Genomic DNA, 14039 nt, shown 5'->3' on the forward strand with positions numbered 1-14039 from the left:
TCAATAAAACTAACAAATTACAAAGAACCTCTAAGAGACTTATTAGTCATAAAACAAACATTAATATAAACTAAATCAAGAATATACAATCTATTATATTAAGGTGATATTCAAAATGCAACTCTATATTGTTTATTAGCAAAATAATGAGTGCAAATGTTCAAATTCATACTTTCAAGGGAAGGTATTTTTTCTTGGAAAGGATGTCATGACCTTTCACATTTAAGTTTCTAAGCCGCTTATGTTGTAAATCGATGAAGGCATCTTTAATTGCATTCACCTCCCTCTTAATCACCTTAGCTTGTGATATATAAAGACCCATCTTCTTTTCTTTAGCAATAATTAAAGAACTTTTAGAGAGCTTCCATTTACTATTTCTACAGTAGTTATGATAGCCTTCTTCATCAAGTATACCTGTAATAATCAGGTACTTATGTATATTGGGCATATGTCCAACATCTTTGAGTTGCACCTTGCACCTAGTAATGGTTTCTAACCAAATGTCTCTAATGTCCATAACACTAACCATACCTTAATTTTCCATCATAACTTGACCAAAGCCACCAACAATATAGGATGTAAATTCACATGATATTTGATCGCAAAAGCCTTATTTTATACACTTTTTTTAGCAAAGGTTTTTTTTTTCCAACATCTTCCAAACTTTGTAATAGTCATGTTCCTGAGAAATATCGTTGATGGGCTTATAAAATACCCACTTTGTAACATTAGCAATCACTATTTTGTTTTTCAATTAAGCACATTTTATTTTGCCTTCTCCATATCTACAAGCTTCTTTGTTTTTCGGCTATGGGCCAAGACTTGTTTGGGCCCCTACTTTTGGGTTTATTAGTATGGGTTTTGGGTTAATTTTGTAAGTGTATCAATTTTAGCTCGCAAGGGTTGATTTATTAGGGTTTTTATTTTCAAGAGTTTAAATACTCTTTGTAAGGACTTAATATCTAGACTTGATAATACTATTGCTACCAAATTTATTCAGCTTGTGTGAGAGATATTCTCATATTCTTTGGTTATTTAATGAACTAAATTGAATTAATAAAGATTAACTAACTTCGTGACATCTTCTTCAACTTCTCGTTCGCAAATTGGTATTCATAAAGTGAGAGTTCTTATTCTAATAGTACTGGTGTCTTGAGATAGGATTCATTGTTTCACACTTCTATCAAATTTATTTCTACTTTTCTTCATTGTTAATCTTGTTGTGAGTTGCACAACATGTAATTATTTACGAGGTTCGCATCATTACTTGTCTAATGGATTTCTCTAATTGACCATTTCCTGAAGTTGGGATAGGATTTATTGTTTCACACTTCTAGGTTCGCATCATTACTTCTCTAATGGATTTCTTTAATTGACCATTTCCTAAAGTTGACTTGGTTAATTTGCTAAATCTGCAATGGTAAGATGCACACGAATATACAGGACAAGAAGAGAGTTTTGTAAATATTTTTGTATTCTCTTTTTATGATTTCCAAAATCTTCACATTTCCAATTCAATATTTAGTTCTTACCCACATCTTGAAGAAACATTGCGCTTCACCAAAGCAATAAATTTAAACCACTATCCAAATATGGAAATCGTGTGACAGCTAAGGAGAAGCGTAAGTAACTATAAATCACCTTCAAAAGGTTGGATTCATCTGGCACTTCCACATACCTCATAATCGTAAGAATTGTAATGGAAACTCATTGTGTGTGAAGGCACCAGATATCCTGACGTGCCCTTTCAAGTTGCATCTAGTGGATACTAGCGCGAATCATAATTGTGTGATTGCAACTAATCTTGTTGAAAAAAAATGAAACTATGGAATTTGCAAAAGATTTTTACCTAGAGATGATCTTAAGTTATTTCTACCACCTCGATCGGTGGTTTATCAGAAGTACCACCTCATAACACTGACAAGCAAACGGCGGGCATGTACACATCATAGAGATTCAGAGAGCTACATTTTGTACCTGGGAGCCGAAAGTGAAATTCACCGAAGCTTATGAGAAAGAAGGCCCATCTTCCATTACTCCTTGGTTCATCCATCTCATTGTAAAAGTTGTCCCCTATGGTATGCAGCATATGCTATCATATCCCTCTAGAATATCCAGTGAAACTTGGGAGAAACCACAGACATAAAATAGACAAATATCAACCAAGCGAGCAATCCTAAAACAGCTGGAAAAAAAAAGAATTTTGTTTCTGGACAAAACTCATTATATGCACAACATCCTTTAATTAGTAGTGATCCCTGAAGCTAAGGACATTAACTGACAGGAAAATATTGCACTTGGAATAAAGAATCTTAAGACAATAATAGCCAAGGCATGGCGAGTTTTTCTCCCTCTCTCTCTATCATGAGGTCGATTTACTCATGTCTTGGTAATGAAGAGTTTTTTAAGAAAAAACGTTAGCCACATTGGGGATTTCTTGTGCATATAGGACAAAGACTGCCATTGTGTTACGCTTAAGTTCCTGCCTTATATTATGCATTGACTTCCTTTGCATCACCGATACTGTTGGTGGGAGGAACAACTGGTGGTGGCTTTGAAACACTCAGAGGGGATAAAACACAAGGTTTTATTACAAAAACACAAGCTTACAATTAATTAACACAAAAGCTTAACAATACACACCATCTCTTTCTCTCTAGTGTTTCTCTCTATTCTCTCCACACATAATAGCATAAGCTCAACTTGCTATTTATACACGAATTCAAAATACAAAAATTTCAAACTTTCCAAGTGTGAAGGCGGCCGACGGCTGCAGGTGTGGAGGCAGCTGGCGGCATGCAGCTGGTGGCTGGCGGCTGGTCGGTGGCGGCTGGTCGGTGGTAGCTGGTGGTTGCCTTTCTTGACCATCTAGATTGAGTTTAATATTCAACAAATCTCCCCTTTAAACTCAATCGAGGGATGTCATGCCAAGCATGAACACTTCTCCTTTCAATGCCTTCTCTCTGCTTGTAGCCTTTATCCACTAATTTGGCTTTCGTTTTGTAGACCCTTTTGACACCTATTGCTTCCTTGTTTTCTGATGGATGAGTCGGCTTCCAGGTATCATTCTTCTCAATGGCATGTATTTCGTCATCCATTGTTGTTATCTATTTCTCTTCTATGATAGCTTCATTGAAGCTTAATGGGTCACTATCTGCAAAGAAACAAAACAAATTTGTATCTTCCATTACTTGAGTGGCATTGTATAGCTCTTCAAGATTTCTCATCCTTCTTGGTTCTTCTGATGAGGATGCTGATGGTGGTGTTGATGATGATGCTCCTGGTGTGTTCCTCCTGTTGAATACAGGGAATCTGTGTACCGGACTTTGTGGTTCAGCTGCTGGCATAATCACCGGACTTTGTGGTTCAGCTGCTGGTACAATCGGTTCTTCGACAAGTACTATTGGTACTTCTTCACCTTCAAGGATCAAATCAATGTTGATCCATTTGACTGCTTCTTGATCATCATTCCATTCCCAAGATTTATCTTCTTCAAAGATAACATCTCTACTCATAATCACCTTCTTCGTGATAGGATTATACAGCTTGTATCCCATCCTTCTTTCACCATATCCGACAAAGATGCATTTCTCGCTTTTATCATCGAGCTTTCTCCTTCTTGCATCTGGGATCTTTGCATATTCCACACAACCAAAGACTCGTAGATGAGTAACACTTGGTTTGTGACAACTCCATGCTTCTTCTGGAATGACTCCTTGCAAACTTCTGGTTGGGCAGCGATTCAGTAGATACACTGCACATGATACAGCTTCAGCCCAGTATTGCTTGGGCAACTTCTTTGCTTTGAGCAGACTTCTTGCCATGTCAAGAATCGTGCGATTCTTCCTTTCAGCTACACCATTCAGCTGTGGTGTATAGGCTGGTGTTGTCTGATGTCTGATGCCTTGTTGTGTATAATAGGCTTCAAAGTCATTTGCTGTATATTCTCCACCTTGATCAGATCTCACGGTTCTGATCATATAGCCACTTTGCTTCTCCACAATTGCTTTAAAATCTTTAAAACAATTGAATACTTCTGACTTCCTCTTCAGAAAGTATATCCACGTCTTTCTACTAAAATCATCAATAAAAGTGAGGAAGTACCTATTTTGTCCAGTCGACATAGGCGTAATTGGGCCACACACATCTGTGTGTACTAACTCCAGTGGCCTCTTTGCTTTCCAGTTGACTTCTTTGGCAAAACTGGATCTGTGATGTTTGCTGAGGACACAACTCTCACAGACTTCATCTGGATGATCAATGTGAGGCATACCTTTGACCATCTTCTTGCTTGCTAGCATCTTCAGACTTGTGAAATTCAGATGTCCAAGCCTCAGGTGCCAGATCCATTCTTCACTATTGGTGATGGCACTCAAACACTTTGCTGCATCATACTGGATGTTCAAAGGAAACATCCTATTCTTGGACATTTTCACATAGGCAATTAATCTCCAATTGTTGTCTCTAATTGTCAGATGACAATTCTTCGAGTAAAAAGTATATCCTCTCTCCAAAAGTTGACCTAAGCTGATCAGGTTCTGCTTTATGGCTGGGACATAATACACATCGGCGATGTAGCTGGAATCGCCGTTCTTCAACTTGATTGGGATGTTGCCTTTACCTTTGAATGGAACCTTTGAGGTATCTCCAAAAGTAACTAGACCTTGTTTGGTCTCATCTAGATCACCAAATAACTCTCGGTAGCCGCACATGTGATTGCTGGCTCCAGAATCTAGATACCATATATCCTTTTGTTTCTCACCAAGTCCTTGTTGGACAAGTAATGCAGATGCTCCTCTGTCATCCTTCTCTACATAGTTGGCTTGCTCACGTACTTCTAACGGAGCTTTCCTTCGGCATTCAGTGCTATAATGCCCAAATTGATTGCAACTATAACATTGGATATTTCTCTTGTCACGGTTATTGTAACCGCCTCCTCTTCCTCTAGGAGTGAATGCTTGTTGTCCTCGACCTCTTCTAGTGGTGTTTCTACCACCTCTTCCTCTAAAGCTTGTATTCCAAGAACCTCTTCCTTGGAATCTCTGGAATCCTCCTCTGGATTGTTGACTTCCTGCTTGAGTGGTATATCCACTTGTTGAAGTCTCCCCTTGCTCATATCTGTCCTTGAGAGACAACTTTGCTTGTAAGGCATGCTCGATGGTCTTATCTCCATTTCGTTTTACAATCTTCTACTAATGAGCTTGCAAAGAACTCATAAGCTCATCAACTGTCAACTTGTCCACTTTCTTGGACTCTTCAATCGCGACAACAACAAAATCAAATTTTGGATCTAGGGATCTCAAAATTTTCTCAGTAATTCGGGAATCGATGATGGCTTCTCCATTTCTCCTCATCTGATTGACTATCACCATAATTCTTGTGTGATAATCAGAAATAGACTTTGAGGCCTTCATTTGCAATAATTCAAATTCACCTCGCAAAGATTGAAGACGAATCTTCTTGATTCTGTCAGCACCTTTGTATTTTTGTTGGAGAGCCTCCCATATGTCATGTGATGTTTCAGCGGAAGCAATGATCTCGAATGTGTCTTCATCAAGACCTTGATAGATGATTGTATTTGCTTTGTTGTCTTTCTTTCTGTTGACTTTCAGGGCTAGCTTCTGTGCCTCTTGTAAAGCATCTTCTTCTTCTTTGGATTCTGGTTCATCATAACCATAGTGTACAATCTCCAAACACTCTTGTGAACCAAGGAATGCCTTCAATCTGATGCACCAACTATCATAGTTGTCTTTGGTCAGCTTCGGGATGAGTGTTTGTGTACTTTCTGTAGTCATTTTGCTCTTTGAATGACTATATCTCCTTCTGGGAGTTGAATTTGGCAAAACGGACACTGAAGATCGATCCAGAATGGTCGAAATAGTCGGGAACCGGTCTGACTTTGTTGAAATCAGGTCAAAAAATGGGTGAACCGGTCAAAACACCAATTCTGTACGGCGGGCGGTTCGCTGGGGTGAACCGGGAATATTCTGTGGAATATTCTATCGGCTCGGCTGCGGCTAACATGCGGCTCGGCTTGAAAAGGGAATATTCTATGGAATATTCTTCGGCGCGGCTGGAGGCGCAGCTTACGGCTCGGCTGGGTTCGGCGTAAACGGCTTGAATATGGCGCGCGTGTACGGCACTCGTCTTCAACCTCTGGAGCGCGTGGCTGCGCGTGGCCAAACAGGGCCGAATCTTCAGGTGGCACGTGTGGGCTACCTCGGGCTCCGATCAAGGTGATTTTTGCGCCAGTGAGTTCGTATGGATGAGCTCTACACGGTGGAATGATCAAAACTTGTTTTTGACAACTTTGAAAATTCGGATATCTCTCAAAAATGCTTCTGTTTTCTGACGAACGAGGCTCTGATACCAATTGTTGGTGGAAGGAACCACTGGTGGTGGCTTTGAAACACTCAAAGGGGATAAAACACAAGGTTTTATTACAAAAACACAAGCTTACAATTAATTAACACAAAAGCTTAACAATACACACCCTCTCTTTTTCTCTAGTGTTTCTCTCTATTCTCTCCACACATAATAGCATAAGCTCAGCTTGCTATTTATACACGAATTCAAAATACAAAAATTTCAAACTTTCCAAGTGTGAAGGCGGTCGGCGGCTGCAGGTGTGGAGGTGACTGGCGGCATGCAGCTGGTGGCTAGCGGTTGATCGGTGGCGGCTGGTAGTTGCCTTCCTTGACCATCTAGATTAAGTTTAATATTCAACAGATACATCTCCAGTATTTCTCAAATCAGATTGTGAGAAAATATCACTCCAAGCATGTCTGACGGAACACGTGCTATCTTTTCAGCTCTTGACAATGCTAAGACCCAACTCTACCATTTTAAGGCCATTTTCTTAGCTGGTATGGGATTTTTCACTGACGCTTATGATCTGTTTTGCATCACTGCTGTGACTAAGCTTATCGGCCGCCTATACTACTTTGACCCAGTTAAGGGTGCCCCAGGTAAACTTCCGACAAACATCAACAATGCGATAACTGGGGTGGCTTTATGTGGAACTCTTGCAGGGCAACTCTTCTTCAGGTGGCTTGGGGATAAACTTGGTAGGAAGAAAGTTTACGGCATCACTCTAGTTACTATGGTGGGGTGTGCCTGCTTCTGGCGTTTCCTTTGGATCCACAGCGACGAGTGTGGTTGGTAGTCTCTGCTTCTTCCGCTTCTGGCTTGGTTTTGGCATTGGAGGAGACTATCCTCTCTCAGCTGTGATTATGTCTGAATATGCGAATCAAAAAACTCGTGGAGCATTCATTGCAGCTGTCTTTGCAATGCAAGGAGTAGGAATAATGTTTGCAGGAGCTGTATCCACAATCGTCTCCATGTCATTCTTGAGTGCTTTCCCAGCTCCTCCATTTAGTAAAGCCAATGTGATATCAACTCAGCCTGAAACAGATTTTGCTTGGCGGATCGTGCTCATGTTTGGTGCAATCCCAGCAGCTTTAACCTATTATTGGCGTATGAAAATGCCAGAAACAGCTAGGTACAGTACTGCCTTAGTTGAGGGAAACCACAAGAAGGCTGCTAAATATATGGCCAAAGTTCTTGAAAAGGATATTACTATTGATGAAGCAACTTCCAAGGATCCTATTAATCCCAAATCTTCATATGGGTTATTTTCTCAAGAATTTCTTAGAAATCATGGCGCTCAACTTCTCGGGACAGCCAGCACCTGGTTCCATTTGGATATTGCCTTCTATAGTCTCAATTTAACTCAGAAAGATGTCTATCCATCTGCTGGATTGATAAATAAGGCCTCGTCAATGAATGCAATAGAGGAGATGTACCATCTGTCCAAAGCAATGTCCTTAATCGCGCTCGTTGCAATGGTTCCTGGTTACTGGTTTACTGTACGTGTTCCTCGTTGATAAGATCGGAAGGTTCATTATTCAGCTTGGTGGCTTCCTCCTGATGTCCATTTTGATGGCAATTCTTGGATTCAAGTATGGGTATCTTCGAGGGGAGAAAAAGTTATTTGGCCCATATTCGGAAAAGGAGTTCTGCGGTGGTCACCCCATAATGTTTACAGTTATCTATGGGCTTACCTTCTTCTTTGCCAACTTCGGACCCCACAGCACAACCTTCATGGTTCCAGCAGAACTGTTTCCAGCAAGGTTCCGATCAACATGTCATGGTATCTCGGCAGCATCGGGAAAAGCAGGAGCTATAATTGGTGCATTTGTTGTACAGTACTACACTCAGGATGGAGACTCGGATGGAATCAAGAAGGCAATTACTGGTCTTTCTGTGGTAAACTTGATGGGCTTTTTCTTCACTTTCTTGGTACCAGAAACAAAAGGCAAGTCGCTCGAGGAACTCTCCGGAGAAGACCAGGAGAAAGGCAGAAATGCAGAAGTAAATGGTAGAAACTACCGGACTGATGAGGGTCCAGAAAGTGAAATGGTTTCGTTCTTAGGTAAAAATTCCTTTTCTCCTGGAACGCATGCAATCACTATTCATGAATCTCCAATAAAACAAGCTCCTTCTACTTCAAAGACAAAATAGAGGAAGGGAAAAGAATTTGCACGTTGCATCCTTGGTTTAATGAGTGTTAGATTAATGTAACTGCGTGCATGTGTGGCCCTCCTATACTTTTGGATATTAAAATACGTTACTATACTGTGGAATGAAGTTTGTGTTGGAAAAGAAAAATAGGATGCGGTTTATAAGAAAAAGATAAAAAATAAGAAGAATTAAAAAATGATATTTTTATTAAAAGTTTGTTTAAAAGATATACATTTATAACTTTTTTCTATATTTTTTTATACTTGTGTATAATGTTTAAGATTACAAGCTTATTTATAGGTCTCACGTCCTAGATAATTAAGGAATTATACTATTTAAAGGAAATCCAATATCTAATTAAATAAGAATTCTAATAAACTAGTCTATTATAAATCCTTCTTCATTAATGATTACTACATTAACTAGGATTCCTCCTTTAGCTAATATTAAAACTCCTACAAACTCTAAATCCTATTAGTCTAAATCCTATTAGTCTAAATCCTAGTTGATATTGAACCTCAACACTCCCTATCAATATCAATTGTCATTATTCTTTCATCTTTTTTTTTTCTCTTCAAGATATTCTGCCTTAATAGCGTTGATATTATTCTTATTCCATCATTACAAAAAAAAATAACGAATGTAGTTTCACCATTGTGCTCAACATTAATTTTATTTTTCAAAACCTCGTTTGTGTTTCTAAACCTTCAACCGGATTCTTGACTTTTTCAAATGAAATTAACTTTTGAGCTTGTACGTCTTCAATTTCTTGTAGCTTACCTTTAATATTATCAATTAAAGTAAAAACTTCATTGTAATTAATTCATTACTTTTGACCGTAGCTTTTTCCAACTAACCATACCTTGTATCTCTCAACCTCTCCTTTGGTATTCTTCATTTCTTTGTAGATCCACTTGACACCTATTAACTTCTTTTCATTTGGTCTAGGAACCAATCTCCAAGTGTCATTCTTCTCAATTGATGCAATCTCCTTATCCAGCAATTCTTCATTTTGCATTCTTTATTGCTTCTTCAAACACTATAGTATTACATGTAGTAAGATGACAATATAGTGTTACATCATCAATGAGATTAATTACCTCATATAAGTCATCAAAGCTCTTTATCTTTCTTGATGGATTTGGTGGAATGTCACTACTTGAGCTTGCATTAGAAGAAGAAGAAGTTGAGCTCATTGGTGCTTGTGTTTGTGGAGGTGTGACTATAGGTTCTAGATGATCTTTTTATCTTTCTTCTTCATCATCAAGAATTGGTAAGAAGTCATATTTTTTACCATCATTTACCTTCCAATCCCATACTTCTTCTTCATTGAACTCAACATCTTTACTAATCACCTTCTTTCCTTCATTAGGGTTGTAAAACTTGTATCTTTTGGACTTTTATTCATAGCCCACAAAGATTATCCTTTTGCTTTTGTCATCTAACTTGGTCCTTACTTGATCATCTACATGCGCATAACCAATGCTTCAAAAAACTTTTAAGTGAGAGACATTTGGTTTTCTTCTACTCCATGCTTCTTATGGAGTCATGTCATTCAAGCTTTTAATAGGACATCTATTTGATAAGTAGATAGCATATATAATCTACAACTTCATTAAGTTCTATGAACTTGTCTTTGTCTCCATATATGTGATTATTGGCTCCGTTGTCTAGGTACCATATGTTCTCTTTGTCTTGCATTCTCTCATTATGCACTAGTAGTAGAGTGGCTTCCTTCTCTTCTTCTATCACAAGTTTTGCATTCTCATCAACCCTTTTAGTTGGACTTTGGTAATCCCTAGCATAATGACTTGTATTTTGATAATTATAGCATTTAACTTTTGATTTGTCAAACCTGCTGTTAAATCTAGATCTTGGATTGCTACTACCAGTTGAACTGGCCGGTCAATTAGTTCCCTTCATTCAATCGATTGTTTGATCTATTAAGGCTATCTCAGCCTTCTCTTCCAAATATTCCTCTTCCTTCTTGTGAATATAAAAAATCATCTTACTTTGAAAAAAGTGCTTATGCACCCATGTGCTCTTGAATCTCATTGACTATTTCTTCATAGGCTTGTAATTTTCTCAGGAGACCTTGTATTGAAAGAAAATTCATATTTTATGACTCCTCTATCGCAACGACCACATAATGGAATTTCTTTTGCAGCAAGCGTAGGATCTTCTTTACCACACATATCTCTTCCATCTTCTCCCTATATCTTTTTATTTGATTGTATATGGCCAATACTCTTGCAAAGTATTCTAAAATATTCTCTAATTCAAGCTTCTGTAACTTTTTAAAGTCACCATATAGTTTTTTTAGACATACCTTTCTCATATTGTCAACTCCTTGGTTTGATTCTTGCAAAACTTTCATACTTGCTTGACGGTGGTTGCATTGACCACTATCTTAAAAGTGGTGTCATCCAGACATTGATGGATGATTGTTAGTGCTAGTTGATCATTCCTTCGTGCCTTTTTCAACCTAGGACATTGAAATGAGAAGTTTGAATTGACCATGTTAAATAATCAAACCTAAGCTCTGATACCATTTGTTGGAAAAGATGTGGTACCTAATTTATAAGAACAAAGCTAAAGAACAAGAAGAAAAATGAGAGGAATGATATTTTTATTAAGATTTTTCTCAAAAGATACACCTTTATAGCTCTTCTTTATATCTCTCTATACTTGTGTATAATGCTTAATTAAGATTACAAGCCTATTTATAGGCCTCAAGTCCTAGATAATCAATGAATTAAATTATTCAAAGGAAATCCTAATCTAATAAGTAATCTAACATTCTAATTAAATAAGAATTTTAATAAACTAATCTATTATAAATCTTTTTTTTTATCAAGGATTCCTATATTAACAAGGATTTCTCCTTTAGCTAATATGAAAACTCCTACAATTTTTAAATCCTATTAGCTTAAATCCTAGTTGATATTGAACCTCAACAGTTTGTAATTAGATGATTACAATTTGAAATGATATTTGATAACAAAATAAAAATATTCAAAAGTAAAAGAATCATAAAAAATTAAGCTTGTTATGTTTGACATAACTCTTTTAACTCCTCCCATAGCAACCGTTTGTTTCTATACTCTTTTAACTACTCTTATATCAGCAGTTTATTTTTATACCTTTTAACTCCTCCTATAACAACAATCTGTTGTGCAGCTTCACGTTCTTGCTTGATAGAGATTATCAAACTATTATCCATATGCATGATCGTTATGCATCATCATTAACAAAATATGTATTGCAATAGGGTTTTATAATTCAATATTGAGTCGATTGAGAATTGAGCTTCATAATCCAATTTGATATGCTTTTTAGAGATTATCAAACTATTATCCATATGCATGATCGTTATGCATCATCATTAACAAAATATGTATTGCAATAGGGTTTTATAATTCAATATTGAGTCGATTGAGAATTGAGCTTCATAATCCAATTTGATATGCTTTTTATGAGAATATCTTGGTCTCACAATCAAGGTCACAGGTTTTGACATTTTAACATTGGTTAAATCATGTTGTTTTTTTATTTTCTTTCTAGGAGATTATATCAGTCTCATGACCCGAGTCACGGGTCCTTCAACATTGGAATTGCTTTTTATTGGGTTTTCCTCGTATCATAACCCGGGTGGCAGGTTTGGCGGGTTAACCTAATTGACTCATTTTTTCTACCTTTTTTTTTAACTGTCTTTTTTTTCAATTTCATCCATTAATATTGTGTTTGATTGGGAATTAGGCTTTATGATTTGTTTCAGTGGCTTCATGATTTGTTTCAGTTTGTTTTTCATTTGGTTATCTTGGTCTCCTGACCCAGAAATAGTGCCTAATAGTTAACTCATATTGACTTGGCTTATTTTGTATGTTATTTTTTTAATTAAGATTTTTAAAAATTTCATCGTTCAACATTAGGTCCGATAGGAGTAATTGAGAATCAAACTTTATAATTTGTTTTGACTTTCTCTCTATGGAATTATCTTAGTTCCAAGATCAAAGTTGCGGATTTGACAAATTAACTCAAGTTAAATTATGCCATTTTTAATTTTTTTTCCATAAGATTATCTCGATCTGATGACCTAGGTCATGAGTTTGGTGGATTGACTCAAGTTGTCTTTTTTTTGTTTTTTTAATTGATTTTTTAAATTTAATCTTTCAATATTTGGCTGGTTGGGGATTATAATTCATAATTTGTTTCAATTTGCTTTTCATGGGGTTATCTCGATCTTATGACCCGGATTGCAAGTTTGACATGTTAACTCGGGTTGTTGTTTTAGGTTCTTTTTTTAATTGATTTTTTTTTAATTTTATTCTTTAATATTTAGTTGATTGAGAGGCTTCATAATTTATTTTGATTTGATTTCTATAAGATTACATAGTCTCGTAACCCAGGTCATAAATTTGACACGTTAATCCGGGTTGTCTTATGTCAATCTAATATATTGTTATTTTAATATTAAACAAGATAACATCTTAAAATTTTGTTTAGTCAAGTATTGTTTTCACAGGTTGTATAAGTGTTTTTGAACTAATAAAATTAACTAGGTTATATTGAATAAACACTCACACAATATAATTTTTTTTTCTATTAGAAAAATAATATTTAAATAATTTTTTTTCATGTTTTTGAAAAATTGAACTTCACTGGCGCAGGTAAAGCATCTAGAATGTTATAAAATAGAAAGCGATTGGATCATCTGATGGAAAAATAAATAATGCAACTAAGAAAGAGGGGCAAAAGGGTGGGACAGTGCAGGTGAAACATAAGAGAAGGGAAACAACATGAATCAAAGGAATCAAAATCAGAAAAGAATTGCAAATATTTCGAGAAAACAAAGTAAGAGAGAAGAGGAGAAAGGACAACCCCGGGCAGTACTAAAATGGCACGGAGTTGGTGTCAAATCAAAAACTGTATCAAATAAGGAATTATAAAAATAGAAAATGGAAAAATATTGAACCTGAGAAGCACTATAATTAAAGAGGGTAAGAGAAGGGGGGAGGAAAACAAAACGGGCAAATCCAAAAGCTAAAGCATCAAAGATTAAAGGCGGGAAAAGAAGAAAGAAAGAATAGCTAGGCATGCGAGAGCGATGAAAAGGAACAGAGATAGATGCTAAAATGAAGGGCAAAGTATGTCTTTAAGAGTGAAATAGTAGTTTGGAAGAATTGAACAAATGTTTTCCATATCACGACTTCAGTAGTGCTTTGATAGCTGCTAGGCCTTGTAGTTTTCCAAACAAACATATGTCTAAATATTTTCCTGCATGCATGATTATCCACCACCAAATCGCAAGCCTTTGGTTTCGGAAAAGAAATAAGTTGAAGTAGGGTTTGTCATCTTCTTACATATATCAAGGGTTTTATTGTACGTTGGTTAATGTCAACTGCTTGCTAAAGATACAAGTCAAGTTTGTATAATGGAACTTCTGGTTGGCAAAACCCGATCCTCAATACATAATATATACCACATTGCCATGCAAAATATTAGCATGAAGAAAG

The 14039-nt window shown here is 36.6% G+C and overlaps 1 pseudogene; it reads left to right on the forward strand.

Annotated features, from left to right (window-relative positions):
* The first annotated feature begins 6781 nt into the window (after positions 1 to 6781).
* On the forward strand, positions 6782 to 8523 carry LOC133669935 (low affinity inorganic phosphate transporter 8-like; annotated as a pseudogene).
* The last annotated feature ends 5516 nt before the right edge of the window (positions 8524 to 14039 follow it).

Source organism: Populus nigra, chromosome 12 (genome assembly GCF_951802175.1).
Source record: "Populus nigra chromosome 12, ddPopNigr1.1, whole genome shotgun sequence".
NCBI classification, from domain to species: Eukaryota; Viridiplantae; Streptophyta; class Magnoliopsida; order Malpighiales; family Salicaceae; genus Populus; species Populus nigra.